This window comes from Grus americana, chromosome 8 (assembly GCF_028858705.1).
Source record: "Grus americana isolate bGruAme1 chromosome 8, bGruAme1.mat, whole genome shotgun sequence".
NCBI classification, from domain to species: Eukaryota; Metazoa; Chordata; class Aves; order Gruiformes; family Gruidae; genus Grus; species Grus americana.
Window position 1 is genome coordinate 19,375,274 of NC_072859.1, and position 19,302 is coordinate 19,394,575.

At 41.3% G+C, this 19,302-nt stretch overlaps 1 long non-coding RNA gene across 1 annotated transcript in view; it reads right to left on the bottom strand.

The window, feature by feature from the left end:
* LOC129209452 (uncharacterized) overlaps window positions 1-19,302 on the bottom strand; it is a 42,225-nt gene that overhangs the window by 13,525 nt on the left and 9,398 nt on the right. The window contains exon 4 of the long non-coding RNA XR_008578082.1: window positions 17,786-17,943. This is a non-coding gene — a long non-coding RNA (uncharacterized LOC129209452). The remainder of the gene's footprint in view (window positions 1-17,785; window positions 17,944-19,302) is intronic.

The following is a 19,302-nucleotide window of genomic DNA, read 5'->3' on the forward strand; positions in this document are numbered from 1 at the left end:
CTTGGCTTTTCATACCTGGACATCTACATTTTTTTTAAATGCTCTAGGATAATTTCTCTCTGTTTCATAGGCTGGTGCTTTGGCCCGTATGCACCCTGTGCACTCCCTAAGGCTCATGCATAACTGCAATGGACGATTAGTCCAATTAAGTCTCCTGCAATTTCAATGGCTTATGCAAGGGTAGATGGGGCACAATATGTAATTTCAGCTTTTTTTGTGAGGGTTTTCAATCCTTCCATGAACTAAATCATTTTATCAGTTTCTCTCTCTTTCTTTCTTTTTTTTGTCTTTTTTTTAAATTTGTCCCATTAAACTACAGAACTGGAACATATTCATGAATAGTTTCTTTCTGCTTTAACTCAAGGAGTTCCTGACATAACAAAAACTGGTAATTAACTGGCTCGAAGACTTTTACAATAGCCTCTTTAAATAAGTCCTAGTATGCGGCACTTGTAGCACTGACTCCACATTGCTGATAGCACTGCAATGCACCCTCTATTAAACAAGGTTTCCTACTCTACCTCAGCATCAGTTCCTGGTTGTTCTCTTCACTGCTCTCCTACCTGGAAACACCAAAGTCCTCCCAGCTGGCAAAGGCTAACCAGCTCCTCCATGATGGACTCCTGCTCTCAATCCACTTGGCTTTGTGCTGCTTCCTGAAACACTCCGGTATCAGAGGGCCTCTCGACACCAGCATAAGGACCAGGTGGCGGGTCTCCATCGGCTAGGCACAGCTCAGCCTCTCCTCCTGGCTAGCGTCACGGGCTGCTCATGGCAGTCCCCGCTACCTGCCCCCTGCTCCACATCTACTCAGAGCAGGGAGGGCCTCTTCTGGTAGAAGAATCAGGCTTTGATTTTTCAGATTTCACTCAGTAGTGTGTGATTTGTAGCTGCTGCTGCATGTTGGCTCTAAGCATAGTCAGTTTTGCCTACCCATGCTTATCTCCCCTGGTTACAATACATTCTGTTTCTGATGAAAATATTACTCTGATGAGTATTTCTCAGGCTCCACCATACTTTTATGGTTCCTGCTAACTAGCGCAAGCCTTATTGTTGCAGTTCCCAATATTTTGCATCATTTGTAGATCTAGCAATTTAGTTTGTAAATAGCATCAAAGAAAGTATTAATGTATATCTTCCCCTGGTGTTCTAGACAGGTTGGTTCACTGTGGAACAATTACATACATATGTGCTAGCCTATATTTCTTGTAAAATCAAATCATGTAAGGATGCCTCAGCCAGAACAAGCCATAAAGATAGACAAGTCATGGAAAAAACATCCCCACATATGTACTATTTAAATTACATAACAATAAAAAAATAAAGCAAAATTGAAAAGGGCAAAGGAGACAAAATAGAAACACAAGCTTTTATACACTCTGTGTAATATACAGTGAATGTCATTTTGACGTGCGGGTATCATGAGCTGCCAATGTAGTTCAGAAAAGAAAGGGATATCTCCAGAATTATGGCAATGCTGCTTTCTTGCATCAAAGCCAATTACAAGATCTATGTCAGTGGTTGCCAGGTCTAACTGCCTACTTGGAAACTAAACCAGGAGAAATAATTTCCTAAGTAATTGTATTTAAAGTGTCCAGAAAGATCATGAATCTTCAGAACCCCCCTTGGAAACGCAGCCCTTTTAGTGAGAGCTCACAACCACCCCCCTCAGTGCAACGAGTGCCTCACTGCAGCTGAAAGCTCCCCAAAACCTGCCACACTCCTGCCTTCTGTAGGATGTCAATGAGGCAATTGTAACACACCGCTAAGTTGATTTTGCGCCTTTGAAAAATCTCCTTAACACAAATGCTCCATCACTGTCAGCTGAACACGTTTAACTTTTGAATTAATGTTATTTTCAAGAGGTCAGACATTTGACAGTAACAACAGTCTTTTGCCAAGCCATGTATTTCAGGTCTGCATCTGAATTTCCCCAGAGCCCAGTATTGTTTAAATACGAGTAACTGACTTTCGCTCATCGCTAATGCAAAACTTCTGTTCTCTGGACCCCTTCAGGGCTCCACTCGTGGCTTCCTTCCCCACACAGGCATGGGGAGGCAGATCCATTCGGTGCCCTCTCCTGTGGTAGACACTGCTTAGCGGGTCAGAGGGACCTAGCAGCCAGCAGCTAAGAATAACAGCAGTCATTTTTCCTCCCATTTTCTTCCCGTTCCAAAGACTGCCAGGTGTTTCAGCCGAGGTTTAGATGATAGCCATGTGGTTTGTGAAAACTCATGTCTCCACCAAGGGCCACAGCTGCCAGGCTGTGCTGGGCACTGGGACGGGGACACCTCCAGCGTGGCTGCTGGTCTGCCTGGCACTTGCAGGGTGGCAAAGAGGAGCAAAAGCCTCTGGGAAGAGGGACAGTGGCTGCCTACACTCATGGCTGGGCTCTCACACAGGAAGAGGAAACTGGTTTCCACTCTATGGTCTATTTTATATTACATTGCAATTGTACAAAATACCAAATCAGTGCTCTGTACAGTGTCTTTTGGTGCTAATACAGAGCTAGGTGGAGGCATATGCAGTTGGAAGGTGGCTGGGCTCTGTCTTTGGTGGAAACAAGTAATGCGTCTGCCCCACCGCACCAATCCCTGTGACACTGGCAGCAGTCAGTTAGTTGCAGTGGGCTTTGGGATGGGTTTGGTGCATGCATGGTGCCACAGCCCAGTCCCCATGATAAGTGAAGTCGCAGATTTCTGCAGTACAGTTTCACAGCGAGCCTGCTCTCACCAAATTAACTATTAACAATAGCAAGCAATATTGCATAAATATTAACATTAGTTTTCCCCATGCAGTAATGCTACAAATCCCGCTCTGCCACTGAGAGGATTTTGGAGGCATGGTCTCCCTCTCTGGACCTACCTCCTGGGAGCTGTACATGGCCAATCCCTGGGACTCCTTTTCTCTCTATCTCTCAGGACAGGTGGGGTCCAGATCTTCTGTCAGTTAAATTTTATTTTCCAGCCTGCTTTGTAATTCAGATAGTGTTTTGATTCACTTGGCTGGCACGGAGTATTTTCACCACACCCTTGTCTCTTCAGACAAACAACCTCTTTTCTAACCTCTGGCAGACCTAAACCTAGTGAATAAGAAGAAACAGTCGTTAAGGCATAATAAATAAAGCCACCCTGAAGAAATACCTACACAAAGCAAGATGAATGGGCATCATCTACCTGGACAGTGTTGCTGCTAAACATGGGAAGAATAAATCAGAAATGTCAGGTGCACTAGGACACCTGACAAACAGGGAATGACGTTTCTTGAAACTGTAGTTTTATCTCTGCTCGTTTGGATCAAACACTTGTAATAGTTGTGGATTAATTTCCTTCCCATAGTCAAAACAATAAAAGCCAGGCACCATTTTATTAATTTCCAAACCAGCGTCAGATAAGCAGAATTGCATTTAAAAAAGTAAACACCCTGCCATAGAATTGGAGGATATATAAGTGTTTGGGGCTTTTTTCCCTGTGTCTATAAAAGGGGGAGGTTTTTAGCATTATGAATAGATTTCATTTTGTAAGTTGTGCTACAAAGCACTGATAAGGCAACGGGAAAGCAGCAGAGATTGAGGCAGAGCAGGAAGAAATACCACCCATATTAGGAGACAGCCACTTACTTAGTCGCTCCCATTTGAATAAAGATGCTATTGTTCAGCCAGAAGAATGCACATATTCACAGGACCCGCACAGAATAGCTCAGTGTATCTAGAACTCCAGAAGTGTCCAAATTACAGCCCCAGGGCCAAAACTGCCCTTGAGTCTTTCGGAAGAATGACCCTCTGCTTAATTAATCAGTGCTTTAACTGTGAGTGATCCCAGGACACACTTTTCTCAGGCCTTTTTCTTAGCCCTGCTTGTTCAGAACAAACCTTTAAATGTTCTCTGGCTGATTTTTGACCATTTTTTTCCCCTTTCAAGATTATTATTTCCTGTGTTACTGTGAAAGCTCATTAGAAACGAAGACCAGCATCTAGATGATCTCAGTTCAGTTTACTTGGATAGGGAATGATTGACTCGGGATGGAGAGACACTGGCTCCCTTTCAAGGCCTACCAAAAAAGATTAAGTCTACAGACTCCCAGAATATTGCTACTGCAATTTTCTTTCCATACACTAAGGAAGAATTATAGCCGGGCTGATGAGTTTGTACATGCCATTCTGTTAGTCATATTTGATCCCATTGCCATAACTCCAGCTGTTGTGCATGGGATCCTTACCAAGATCTCTTTCCCGTTTACTCTGCACAAGACAAGTTTGAATTTACAGCACTGAGAACTCCTTCTGGCTGTCACAGTCCAGGTTGTCTGGATTCTCATAAAGCTTTTTTTCTGTCTGGAACAGAACTGAGATACAATGGCAACTAGAAATGCATAGAGACAATGAAAAACACTGTGCAAAACTTCTTTCCAAATTGGACTCCACTTTGTCTACCTAGCTTTGATGATAAAATTCATCTTATTCTAATTGAAGTTAAACAGGGAAAGTCAAAGGTTTTGCTTAAAACAAAACCAGCAGCATCTGTCTTTTTTTTGTAACAGTGATCTTTTCAGTGAAAACCAAATGAATTTTGACCATCTTTACAAACTTGTAACAAAATATACAAACTAAAAAATGTCAAGGTTTTAAAAAAGTCAGCATGAATGTTTTGAAAAGCTATAATGATATTATAATCTACAGCTAGGGAAGCTGGAGCCATACTGTTTGATAGGCCCTATCTTATGATATCCAATATTAAGCTAAGTAAAATGATATGACTGGATGGCCTAACTAAATTTAGTAGTCTGGTGAATTGCCACTCTACTAAATTTAGTCAGCCCATAATGGGCATTAGATATCTACAGTCCAAATGATAAAATCTGTCTTGCTTTTTTAGGCTCCCAGCGAATGCACAATATACTACGTTGCACTATTGAGAAAAAAGCAAATCTGAAAGGGAAACCAGGGGAAGAGGGGAACCAGGACCCTAAGGAAGCAGAAGGAATCGGGGTGTGCAAATCACATCCTCATGCTCGACACTGCCCCAGCAGCAGGGAAAGGTGCATGGGTGCTCTGCAGATATGTGTCCCAAAGAGAGAAGAGGAGGAGGAGGGCTCTGTAGGTGCACTAATCCTCCCCACCATAAAGCTGCCACTCCAAACATAACTTTGTGCTGGAGCCATGGGAAGAGGAGTGGTTACAGGTGGGAGCTGGGGTCTCTGATCTGAGCCTTGCTGCTCTTACAAAACATATGCTCGCTGCGTTTTCATACCATTCCTTCTACATTTTCCATTCTGGGCTTTGTAGTCCTGATGGTAAACAGGGCAATATATTTCTACGTAGATTTCCATGCATCTGTGAGCCAGCTTTACAGCTATGAAAACTGCTAAGTCACTTTTCTCAAAACCATATTCGAGGTGTTACTTACACAGTTCCTGCTGTTTAAGGGGATTTCTGCTTCTCAGTCCATGTGTGCTGTGACCTCTGTACTGGTGTGAAACCATGTAGGACACTTTTTTTAAAAAAATGTGAAATCTAAGAGGGTTAGAAGCTTTTAAAAAATCTGGTATTAGTGAGTACAGAAAAATAGTAATTGGACATGAAAAGGAAGCACCATAACATTATTCCCGTGTTGCATCCTTCTGTCCTCATCTAAGAAGCTACTGGATGCCCCACGTAACTCAGTGATACTTCTTGATTACAGACAAGAAATAGTGTCCTTGTCCTCACTTCAGTTCCCAGTACAGCAATGGAGACATAGCCCTGATATTCAGCAGGTTCTGCAGATCTAGCTGTATACTAAAGGTTGAATATCATAAACTGTAAGTTAGCTTTGATCCCTTCCCTACAAAAGGCAAATTTAACCTGTCTGAAGTTCTGTATGCATGATTTTCTGCAAGAAGCAATTTTATTGATCATAGCTGGGTGTACATGTTCAACAGTCAGAGACTCAAAACAGTAGTTTTAAAAAATAATATATCTCAAGATAATCAGTGTAGAACCTCCTCATTTCCTTAATCCTTTACACTAAAAAGGGAGAAATAGCTCCTTGGAAAAATACTTTGTCCTTTGGCGAGGGCGGGGGGAGTTTCAACAATAGTAGCTAAGAAGTAGGTATGAAAACAAGATTACAGCTATTATCTGTATGCAGTCCGTCCGTGTAGACATGGTGTTTTGGAAACAAGGAGAGGGACAGAGTCTCAAAATTCAGAGCGTTTTGTTCACTTGCAACATTCCAGTTTTCACTCAGAATTTACCCTTTCACAAGATTTTTAAATCTGATCTCACAGTAAATGGATGTGGGAAATGCGATCACCCTCTCCAAGTCCCCTCCTCCAAACTGTTGGAAAGGTTGGCCATTTTGACCCCAGTTTCATTTGGAGGTTGTGTAGGATCTCAAACACACAGGGCTATCAAGGGTATCACAAAGCACGACCCTACCAATGCCCTCATCGAGGCACCAGCCCACCCCCACCCTGGAGGGGCTGTCACACAGGAAACCTATTAGACGCCAGAGAATCCAACCACAGCATCTAAACACACCAGGAACCAGGGTGCCCTAGTTCTGCTGCTCACACAGTAACTTGTTTTTCTTTTTATAATTATGTCTTAATCATTCTTTATGCTGAAATAATCATAACATATTTACAACCAGACTCTATTTTAATTTTTGTCTTCAGATCACTTTCTCTGTGGCCTCATACTGCCATTTCCAGCCCAAATGACACCCTTCCTATCAAAGCCAATTTGGATTTCTTTTCTCAGACTCAAGTTTGCAAGGTATTTTCGTCAAATGATTTACTCAAGTTCAGATGTTACAAATAAACCTGCTGGTGTAAAGAAGCAGAGCAGCAAGTCTGGATCTGACCCAACATGTATTTGGTTTCTCATTGCAGTATTTTGTAACTCTATAACAAAACCTCATTTGTGTAGCATGGCTTCATAACCCAACAGACGTGACGCTTGTCTGCTCACTCCAGTTGTGCTTTTCACTTTTAGAACAAATGAATACTTACTGGCCAGTAACCACTAGTGTAATTTTTCCAAACATGATTAGCTTTTCTGTGGCTCTTGCTTTTTCTTTTCTGATACGACTTTTACCCCATCTGCCATGGTTTTACCAAGCTACTTATAAATATTTGGAAAAATGCATTAGTTTCATATTGCTCTTAAGATGAGTTTCATCTAGACTTCCTCATTTACATATATTCATGTTTTACAAGTTTTCTCCCCCTTGCTTTTTAATCAAACACCTGTTTTCACAAGGCCTTCGCTTCTTCCTAATTGTCAGTCCTTATTATTTTTCCTAAAGACTGATTTTTTTCTTTTAAAAAAGCAGTTCTATTGCTCATCCATTTAAGAATTATAATTAACTTCATCTCCTTCCTCATTTGTTAATGGTTCTATTTTCTCTCCGGTATTTCCTTTTCCCCTGATACACTCATAAAGTCTCTCTTGTTTCTCTTATCCCCTTTGGCTAACTTCAACTCATTCTGCCTTAAGCTGGGGAAAGGGAGACCTTCACAACACAGCGCTTAGAACTTCCACACCGTTTTATACTTTCAAAGTCTTTTGCAGACATCAACTCATTAACTTTCATAACATGCCAGTGAGATAGAGAAGTATTATTAACAGCTTTATTTTGACGAGGAAAGTGAAGGGGAGGTCCTGAATAATCAATGCTGACTGCAGAGGGGCTGCTCCAAGGGCCAAAAACCCCATCTGTGTGCTCAGGCAAGTAGACAAATAAGCCTGGTAGTGGGCATATCATCATCATCATCAAAGTCAGAAAGCTGAGCTCAGGGAAGGGAGTGCAAAATCTCTCTTTCAGCTGCCTTGATTTCAGTTTATTTTTTAGGTGAAGACCCCACAGAGGTTACCCACCTATGTTTCTGTTCAGTTCTGCCGGTCAGATGTTTCTACACGATATTAATACATCTGGTTAAAAACGCTGTGGGAGAAAGCAGTGCAATTGTTTGCCTAGAGGATATTTTTAAAAATCTGTTGTCGCTTTATACAAGTGCCTGACAAACATCTTTACTCTTTGATAGCCATTATTCTTAGAAAAACAATTTCAAAACCATATGCTCAAGGTGCTTGAACTAAGATTTAACTAGCCCCGTTTACACAGGGGCATATCAAGGATGTATATTCTCATGCAAATATGCCAGCCTGGGCTTCCTGCAATTTTCTTTATTTTCGTTATACCCACACAGCACTATACAGGATTCTCATAGTGTTTCTTAGCTTGTTGTCCATGGACCACTGGTGGGCTACAAGACATCAGGAAGTGGTGGATGAAACAACTGCACATTTTCCAAGGAAGACCAAAAGCCTAAGCTGTACAAGCATGTTCCAGTGAGCAAACAAAGAGAAGGGGACAAAATCAAATTAATAAACGAACAATCAGAGCCTATCTTAATTTTTAGCTGGTTTGCAAATGAAAAGCATTGTGGTTAGACATGCAACACAGCCTGGTGATATTTTTTTCATGATCCTGAACAGTGGTTAAACACTACTTTGTGTGTCTGAAAATCTAAAAAGTTAAATGATTTTTATGACACTCTTCTTCTAAGCTGGTACCAGCAACATCTTCATCACCTTTGCTGAACTGTGGTGCATCACAACACTGCTCCCTAGCATGAAGGCCTAGAGCTTATTGTAATCCTGCCCCTTACACTAGCTGACCAAGGGGATCCTTACTGAGAACATCTGAAGAGTCCTCTCCCCTTCCCCTCTGTCCATGCTGCCCTCCATGCCCACCATGCCTCTGTCCCACAGGGGTGCTCCCCTGCAGCCAGGGGCTTCCACAGAGCAAGTAAAGCTGGTGCCATGCTGCAATTTACAGGGCTGGCAGCCAGAGGAGGTACAGACCTGCAATTTTCCTCTCTCCCGGGTGACTTCCCAGGGGTGGAAAGTGAGATGTGATGGTCTAGTTCCTCCACCTCCAGCACCTTTTCCAGAAAGAGGTCCAAGTTAGTTCCTGGATCTCCATTTGTGTGTGTATGGAGGGGAAAGCAGGGGAAGTATCCAGTGTCTAGAAATGACTTGGTTAAGTTCTGCTGAGCAGGAGAGGCTCAGCACACAGCCTGCTTAGCACTCCCAAACTGTGCTGGCCAAATATCCAGTTCAGATATTTATGGAGGTTTCTTTCTGAGGGCTGAAAGCTTGCATCTGTGCTTCCAGTTCAAGTTCTCTCACAAATTTGAACAAAAAGCTTGTAAAGTTCAGCATCTTCCAAATTGCCCCATATAAGTCACTACTGAAACCATATCCAAATGGCTCCCCCCCCGCCATACCTTCCACAGAAATGACCTAAACTTTGTCAGGTTCACATGTCCCTAGAGATGATCTCATTTCACTGCTTCAAAAGAGCTTTGGTCTGCACAGCCTGTAGCAGCAAATTTACACTTCAAAAAGCAGACAGCTTTTTCCACATCTTATTCACTTAATGGGTGAGAATGTAAAATTAGTTCCGTTGCTGATGAGGACCTTGAGCCAAATGAAAAGTGTTCATTTGTCAGCACAGACTTACAGCCTGAAACATGATTATATAGCTAATCCAATAATGGGGTTTGATGCTGAGCATTTATTTATATACAGTATGTCTTGTTATCTGTTGATAATCAGGCTCTACAATTTACTCTTTTGTGTCATTAGACATAGCAACATCTTCCAGACATATTACATATGCGTGTCAACATACAAACACACACAAAACCTTTTTGACCAAAATACTCTCTTTGCCTATTTGCCTTGAAACAGCATTTGAATTTGAGCTTTTTGTAGTTTAAAATATTAGTAGCAAATTAATCATTTTAGACTGAGAACCTCTCTGCATCTTCGAAGTCTTAACCGATTAAAATTTGAAACATAAATTTTGTTTCCTTATCTATAACATCATATGAATTGATTTATTCTTTTTTTTTTTTTGCCTGATGTGAATACCAATATCTAATTATCTCAGGTATAAATTTGTATACATTAAATGGTCCCTGTCCTAAAGTATTCCATGTCCTAACATCAGACAGTGTCTTAGACTTTGCTAACTATGCAAACACCACTATTTGATGTCCGAACAGATTCATCTTTTATAGAACAGAAAGTAAGTATAACTTGTTAATGTTAATATCAGGCATAGTTCCTACATCAAGTACATTAAAATTAAACAGAAAACCAGAAAGTTGTTTGTTTGCTTTTTCTTTTTCAACTTTTTGACTAATTTCTGTTGCTAGCTAATACGCCTGCAGTTCTGTGGATGACTGTAAATATCTAACAGTGAATTACTGGGACAGTTTACTCTTCATTTAAATATAGAATACATAAAATTCAAATATTTAAAATGGGGAGGCATATTAATAGCTATGCTATAGTATGATACATTGTAACATTCACCAGATTATTAAAAAAAAAGTCTATGGGAAAGTAAAATCACTCCAATATTAAACTGGAAGTTAATTGCAAATGTGGGGCACACCTGCAAACTCTGCGAACAATCCTGCAACACTACACAAGGCAATTTCTGTGCTAAAGGATAGCTCTGCCTGCAGAAACACCCAGGAACACCTCTGAGGGTTGGGTGATGTCTCCTCTAAATTTGGCAGTCAGGAACCTTTTAGAAGTAAAGCTATTAAGTAAAATTTGCCTCAAAGGATACTGGAAATCAAGGGTGCAGGTGAGACGCCAATGATGTATGAACCAAACTCGAGCTTTGCCACTGCCTCTCCTATGAGCAGGATCAGGCCTCCCCGTGTGCTTTTGTTTAGCTGAAATTTACTCTACAATAAATACTTATATATTGCTGCAACATGATGTTTTATTGGGCTGCACTAGTTTACTAAAAACAGCAGGCTGGTAATAGCAGTGCTTGTGGTTTTGCCTGTAATTCATTTGTGCATGGTAATGCACAGGGAGAGATATGATACAAGATAATAAGGCAAATTAAAAAAAACCTACTAAATTCAGTACTTGCAATATACAGTATATTAGGACAATGTTCAGACAGGCTGAATCTTTGGATATTTTTATTTTTTGTTTTACCTCAGCAAGGTAATTCATTAGGTATTCGCTTGGGTAAAGAATAAATGAATATAGCATACTTTACATCCTCACTTTAGTTGCTGAAACAAATCTTTCCTGTACCCGCCAATGTAATCTTCAGAGTTTTCGTTATATAAAACACCTCAAGAAAAATGCACCTCGGTAAGATTTACACTTTATTACTCTAATGATTCTACAAACACCGCCACAATGTGATGAAAGGCAAAGCAGTCCTGATCTGATTGAGAGCTAATAAAAATCAGTACTGAAAACTGAAAATAGCACCCTTATCATCTTTCTTTCATTTAGACCTGATTACTAGGGGATTATAATGCAATCACAGCTATGTGTGAGAGGTAGCTATGGGAACCAGTTTTAACTGTTTATCTAGCCAAAGATCTTAATTTAAGTTTGAACACTCTGATTCATTTATATGTAAGACACCAAGGAGACAAAATGCAGAAGAAACAGATGCTCACTTGTTCTTTCCATTTAACTTCATAAGCTACCAGCCAATTTGTCTTTCAGGGACAAAATTAATTTCTGATGACAATGTGAGCAAGTAATAAACTAGGAGTTCCTGTCCTGGGAAACTTGTTAGGGCCATGTAATGTTCTGGAGTTATTTAGAAAAAACAATTTGCTCATAGACTTGCAGGGACATATGTAACAGAGTTTTCTTTGTCCCCGTGCTGTTACTCATTTCTGGGGGCTTTATGACACCTTTTCCAGAGGTTGATTTGAAAAAGTTCAAAAGGAAACATATTGCCCATTATTTCTTTCCTGTGGGGTATTTTTTTTTTAGACTGCTCTTTTTTCCCCTTCATATTCACAAATCATGCAAACCTCAACCCACTTGCTTTGCTACTTCCACACAGCCAGAGAAAGTAACCACCAGCCAGGAGGCCTAACCAAATTAATCAAAAATTATCTGAGGAAAACAGTTTGTCGGAAATTTTGAGGCAAGTACACACCTGAAAACATCTGACACAGCACTGCGAAAAAGTCTGTTGTGCATTTAGATGGAAGGAGCTTTGCCCATTAATGCTGTTAACTCCGTTAAGCTACCATCATTAGCAGGGGAAAAATGCCAAAATGGGGGGGGAGGGGAGAGAGAAAAGGAGAGAGAGAGAGAGAGAGAGATCCACCCTAAGAGCTTGCATTTTCAGTACGGGCTGTGTGTACATGCTCCTGCATCAGTTACTTAACTGAAATGTTATCTATCTTTCATTATCTTTGCTGGCGCTATTTCCCTATTTTGGTATTTATTTCACATGTACAGCTCTTTACTCTGGTAACACTTTTCTATCATTTGGCTCGTTCATTGGGGTTTTATCCCCGCCTGGCAGTCCCTCCACATCTGAAGTTTTCTCTTAGGTAAATTCCTACAGTCTAATGTCTGTCCATTAGCACGTTTAAAATTGCCCCGTCTGCTGTGCTTAACATTTGTTTACAGCTTATGTGCTTCACATGAATGTTCCTTTTCCAGCAGTTCTTTTGAAGAAAGTTTAAAGTAAGTTCCAAAATGTTTCTTTTTCATCTAAACAGGGAAATGAATTTAAGAAAGGAAGAGAAGAGCCTGAAGGTTTAGCTCTTTAAAATTTTAAACAGAATTCAAAACACTGTTGGAACACATCTGTCAGAGAAAGCACGAGAGCACCTGCATTTTAAGAGTGAATCTCTTCACTAACTCCTTCCTTGATAATAGCTTGCACGAACAGCACCTTTAAACCACATCAATCCCAGATGCTTTCCATCCATCCAGTTATTATTTCCCTTGGCACTGAAGTGCAACTACCTCTAGACTGAAGCTTCTCAGCAATGTGCAGCCCACTGTACAACACCACGGCTCACAAGAAGAAGCAATTAAAACTACTCAGCTGAAATTTTAAAACAAGGGGAATTTTAAACACGTAGTTCAAACCAGAGCTCAGCCTGGATACTGCACAGAGCAATACTAACTCTTGTTATAAAGGCCAGATGGTTTCAAATATAAATGATAAGAATGAAGTTTGGAGAGGGAAAAACTAGGAATTCAATGAAAATTATAAACTTTACCATGGTTCTGTTTGTATTTATGCAGCGCGACCTCACCAGCACATTGCCTGAGCACACAGTACATGGCCTGACTCTATATCTGTAGGCAAGGGTGCACCATGGTTCAGCTGTTTCCTACTGCTCCCCTTTACCTTCAGTTAGTTTTCAGTGATCATGTTAGTGCTTTGAGACATGTCCACCCAAGTGTGGTGGCTTGGCCATTACCTGAGCACCAATAAGGGTGTCACTGGCAAGGACCACTGCAAAGTTATCAGTGGAACTCACAGAAAATTTAAGTTCATTGCTTTAATGGTGATTTGTTTTCATACCATCCTTGCCACACAGCTTTGAAGGCTTGTGTGCAAAGGCAGGATACATACCGAGGCCATACAGATGAAAACAGAGCATTAATTCATGTTTCAAGAAAACAGAGTAAGGAAAGTTCACACACTTTAGAAAAAACCACAACATTTTGCAAATTAAATTAGTGCTTGGGAGAGATGAGATCAGCAAGTGCTCTGACATCCTCTTGCACAGACAAGCAGGAGCTGCAGCAGGGACATCATGGCAGTGTTCCTCTAAGGGCGGGAGGCTTATGAAATTTCCCACATAAGACACTCCATGTTTGGGACATATTGATTACTGAGGCAAAATTAATAAAAAAGAATGTATGGATATAAAAGAAAAACTCTGTCAAGAAGGTTTGGGTGGAGGAGGTTTGACTGATTATTTGTGGAGCTCTGCCACAAGTCTGAAAATTTGTGTTGGCCTGCTGGGAAGCACAACAGTTACCTTGGGAAAAAAGAAACCAGTTTTCTTGGCTGTAGGTACAGGAGAGAGGTGACTGGGGTAGGGCTACAGCTTATATAATATTAATCCTCCACAAAGCAAAATGTTAATTAGCATGCAATTAAGGTGGAAAGTATCCTTACTTAGATTAAAAAAATCCTAAACCAATAGTGTCATAAAGTACAAATACCCTTAGTCATAAAGTACAAATATTGGGAAGATTGAGCATTTTAGTCCACCTCAGCAGTCACTCAGGGCCCCTGGCAAACCGGCTTAACAAGAACAGTTGAAGGTGGGGAAGTGCATAAAGGAGAGGGGGTGAAGAGATGAGCTGGGCCAGTTTTGGGAAAACAGAATCACAGCTGCCATTTCGTTTCCTGCAAAGGTCTGAGACCTGACTCAACACCACAGTGCAAAATTTCTTAGATATATAATTTTAAAATTTGCAACAGCATAATGACTTACTTTTAAAAACTTACAGATCAGGAAGACATTAGTAGAACAATGAAAAACTTGGCATCTAAATAACTCCATAATGTATTTCAAAAACCAAACAGATATTTTCCACTCTTCCACAAAACTCAATATAGTATAATACATTACACATTTCTATGCAGAAAGTCTTACATAACCTATTTCCATTTCATTGAAGCTGTAAATTTGGGGGTTAGATATCTGAAATGCAATTTTGATTAAGTTAAGAAGTAGGAAACCCACAGCTGGGCTGTAGTCAGGTGAGTCTGAGAGAAGAGGAGGAGTCCACAGGCCTCTCTAAAAAGCCCTCAACAAAAAATTCACCTATAACACCATCTTTACGGCACTAAGCCCACAAGCCCAGAGGATGATAGACTTCTGTAGAGTGGGAAATGTTGAAGCAGGATGTCCGTGCCCTGCCTAGTTGTGTTTTAGAGATTGTAACCACCGTATTCCTGCTACAACAGGAGCAACATGAGCTCCCTCAGCAATGCGTTAGGGTGCAAATGGACAACAAACAAGGAAACATCTCTTTTAGCTCCAAAAATCAGTGCAAGAAGCGTATGTGAGCTATATGAGAGTTGTGTCACTAATACCTCAGTCTTCAGTGAGATAATCCCAGACTGGGTCACCTCTGGTCTTAGAGAGCATCAATCTTTGGAAGACCAACAAGTCAGCAAATGCTCATCCTTTCTGCAATGCCTCAGTAGAAAACAGATTTTTGTTTCATGGCGCATAAAAGCTGTGAAATCCATGAAGCTCGGAAATCTCAAGGACTACAAAATAAATCCACTCCTGTGCAGTGCTCATACAGGAAATTCCAGCGCAAGGGAATGCAGTCTCTGTCCAACATACCACAACCAGCAGAAGAATGTGGCTTCAGAGGAAAAGACTTTTAACTGGTTCCTAGTGGGCTCATCCATAAGTTGACTTTGCATTACAGTAACAAGCCTATTGATCTATTCAGTCATGGATGTATTTCTGCTGGCCTTGCAGCACAGCCGTGGTGGACAGCCTGCTGGGCATTCCCTGTGGGCAGTTTGCCCTTCAACTGTGAGACCAGGCACATGTGAAACACGGAAAGGGTGATTTTCTTTCCCTGATGAGCTCGTGGGGAGGCAGACAGTACTGTGAAAGTCTTTCCCTTTGAGAGAAATTAGCAAAAACTACCCTGAGGCTACTTGCTTCCCCACTTCCTCATGAAGTCAGTAAAAACCATCAACACCAAACAATTTAACTAAGCAGCAAATATAAATTGAAGCTTAAAATGTATCATGAAAAATGCTTTTCGGTGCCTCCTGCAGCTGGCAAGACTAATAGTTATCACACGATATTGTCTGCGCCTGTCTAGTAGGAACCTGACTACTGAGACCTGAGATTCAAACCACGCAGTCCATACATGGCCTTCAGAGGTGACTATTCTGGAAACGTTGGGAAAAAATGGGAAAAGATAGGAATTGGACCCTGGACCTGGCATAACTCCAATAACAGCATCTTACAGCCTGCCACTCTCATCTTTCTTCTGAGAAACAGGTGGCAACATAAAGCAAAAGATGCAAACCTTGGGCCTGAGAGCCCCTCTGAAGGTGTCCGAGCACAGGGGCATCACAAGGATGGTGGCAGAGCATGTGGTGGGGTGCAGGTCACAGTGTCTGCCCCTTCCTTCTCTTCCAGCTCTACCTGCCTCTGTGGCATGGGGCAGGGACAGCATGGACACACCTCATGCTTTGAATTTCTGACCCAGGAAATGTCCCTTACAGCAATGTGCCAACTCAGCTGTAGTAAATCTAGGTTTTAGGTTGAACCACATTATAAATGTTAGCCAGTAATGACAAAAACAAAATCCCCCCTCTTTTAAAGAAGGGCTCCCTCCATCACCGAGGTGAAAGCTTACAACCTGAGAGTGACTGTTACTGACACGTGAAAGCTTGGTTGTTCCTGCTAGATGAAAGGCACCAAACCTGAGACAAATATTTTGTCAACCCTCATGGGGAATCTTGTAAAGCCATCTCCCATCCTGTAACTGTTCTGTGGTTAAATAGTAGCTTCAGTTCTCTGATGTTGCAATCCAGCACCTTTCACGGGCATTAAATTCCCTCTAAATTAATTCTAAGAAAAAAAAATAATGCATTCTGCTCAGAGTTATTTCTATTGCCCAGTTATTTTATATGAATCTGATAACTAGTTTCCTGCTACAGAGATTACATCTTGAATACTTAATGCCAATTTGGAAATTTTTTAGACAAAACAAAAATAGATCTAAAATATAACACACACAGTTTAGCTAACTGTAGAACATTAATGCAAGGCATGATTGGAAAAACAGCAAGTAAATGGGAGGAGGAGAGCAGATTCAATGGATATCTCTCAGGGTTAGTACATGCTGTAACTGCTCATTCAGGCATTTCTGGTTCTGAAAGTACATTTTTCTTAGCATAAAAATCTCAGAGTTCAACACTTAAAAAAAAAAAGTTAGAATAAAGGATAGAGTGCAGCCAAAGGATAGCCTTTAACAACCACTTCAAAATTAAATCTAAATATGCTTACATATTAGATAAATGTTGGCTTCCAGGGAAGCTTTACAACACTTTAATTCCATGCTGGACTGGGATATATGGAAATGTTTTGAATTTCCATAAGTGTCCAGAGCGATCTGCTAAGCTAACAAGCTGATATTTCTATTCATATAATAGAAGCTATTTTTCTCCCTGAAGTAACTCACTGGGGTCTCTTTGGTGACTTTTCTTTCTTTTTTCTTTTGAGCTGCAGTACAATTTCCTTAATAGAGCTATACAATAATTATTCTTCTCATATTCTCATCAGCTACTGATAACTCAACTGCCCTATTTTTTGCCACATGGATTCCAGTATCTGCATTTTTTAAAGGATTTTTCCCCTCTCGTTTCTTAAAACTCAGCAAAGCTAGTGTGTTGCATATAGGTAGAATATCTTCTCACTGGCCACTCTCACTCCCTCCCACCCCCCATAGCACATTAAGTTCTTTGGAAGTTTTTCTTATCCTTCATAGCCAAATCAGCAGTGGCCAGTCCATGATCCATGGCCCATCGCACACCCCCACATGCACACATGCATACAACTCCTGTAGAACAGACAAATCAAGGCTGGCCTTAACTTTCCTTAGCCCAAGATACTGTAAGGTGAGCAGGGAGACCCAGTGAGTCATCTGAATGCTGCAATGACCCAGGGAAAGTGTGGGCAATTGTACTCCCTGCAACAGATGAGGAAAATTAAACCCTGAAGTCAAAAAGATCAGCCCTAGCTGAGATTAGCAGACACCTGAGAAGAGCAGACTGGTGCCCATTCCCAAGACATGCTAGGCATCCCTCCATCTGCATTTTGTCCTTGTTCATATACAAGTAAAATGAGTAAAAAAATCCTGTATTGGCTAAATCAATCAATGATTCTTAACAAGAAACAATATATTAAGAAATGCCTCTTGACACTGTACCTTCAGGCTGGTACAGGCAGCTCATTTCTCACTGCTTGCCCCGCTGACGCTGTGTCTGGCTCCAGCTCATGCAGAGCCCGGCCGGCCACCGTGGCAGCTCTCATGCAGCAGCTGGCAGTGCCCCATCCTCCTGTGCTGTCCCAGAGCTCCTCGGAGACCTGAAAACACAGTGGCAGTGGTTCCTCCCCAGGCAGGACTGCTCACCCCCTGCTTTCATGGGTACAGCACCAGCAGCTTAACACACAAATCCCTCTTGAGGAAAGTACGGATGCAGAGTCCTAAGGCTCGTGGGTGCAGCCTGCAGTGACCACGGGCACTGGTGATGACAACCTATTTACCCACACAGACTTACAGTATTAATTTACAAGCAACAGACAGAAGCAGGGCTGTCAGCCAACCAGTAATATTTTGTAGAGCTGATGCCATATGTCATATATTAAAAGTCTTACTTCAGCAAAACACATGGTTTAATGCTAAGCCTAAGGGTGTCCCAGTGAAGCCAGTTGCACCTCTCGTGGTCTTCAAGACAGTACCTGAAGAGCTGCATAAATGGGGTTTTAGTTATTTTACTGCAACTTTTTCTTTATATTAGCCTTCTTTTTCAGTCTCTGTATTTAAAGTTGAAAGAAATTACAAGAAAAAGCAAAAGATAATTAAAGTGGGATTCAGAGCAAAGAAAGCAGGTACTTTGATTTGAACTGTACTTAGGGAGGAACTTGAAGGCCAAAGAAAATGGCTGACGGTGCTAAACAATTTTTGTAACTTGTCACTGTGGGTAATGCCTTTAAGCAAGACCATCACTGAAGGCTGTACTCTGTCACTGAACCTGAAACCTTATACAATGTTTTTGTCTGGTCTAGCTTCCCATGGCTAGTGTATCTCAAGGCAGGAGGGAGATCTTACCAAAACAGGAGAGATTAGGAACAGCAAGCAAACCTGCTCAGCAAACAGATAGGAATTTGGAGAGACACCCTCTCCTCACAAAAGCAGAGCCTACAGATATGGGTTAAAATGGGCAAGATGAAAAACCATTTGGCTTGTGCAGACTAAAAGGTGATTCCACACTAACTGCTCATCGGGCAGGGGCACGTGTAAACCCTTTAATACAGCTGCCCGAGCAGTAGCCCAGGAAGAGCAGCTTTCACAATTTGGCAGCTGGATGTGGAGATAATCATGGGGATATGGGCACTGACCTCTCTGCTAGAACAGATAATAGAACAAAATAAGAGGAAGATGCCAAGGAGATACTTGATTTCTTTGGGTAATTGTGACTTGCAGTTTGTTATCACGCTCAAGTGGAACATCAACGGGTTTGGGGGTTTTTGTGAATTTTTAGGGAAAATTGATAACATCAGCAGTCAGCTATCTCCTGTTGCCACTGCCTTGGTTCCTAACACAACTAATAACTCAGACCTGATGAGCTCCCTATGATCATTTGGGTCAAGGTCTAGGGTAACAGAAAACGATTGCAAAAGAAGGCAACTGAGAGGAGGTTGTCGTAGGCCACGGCACTAACC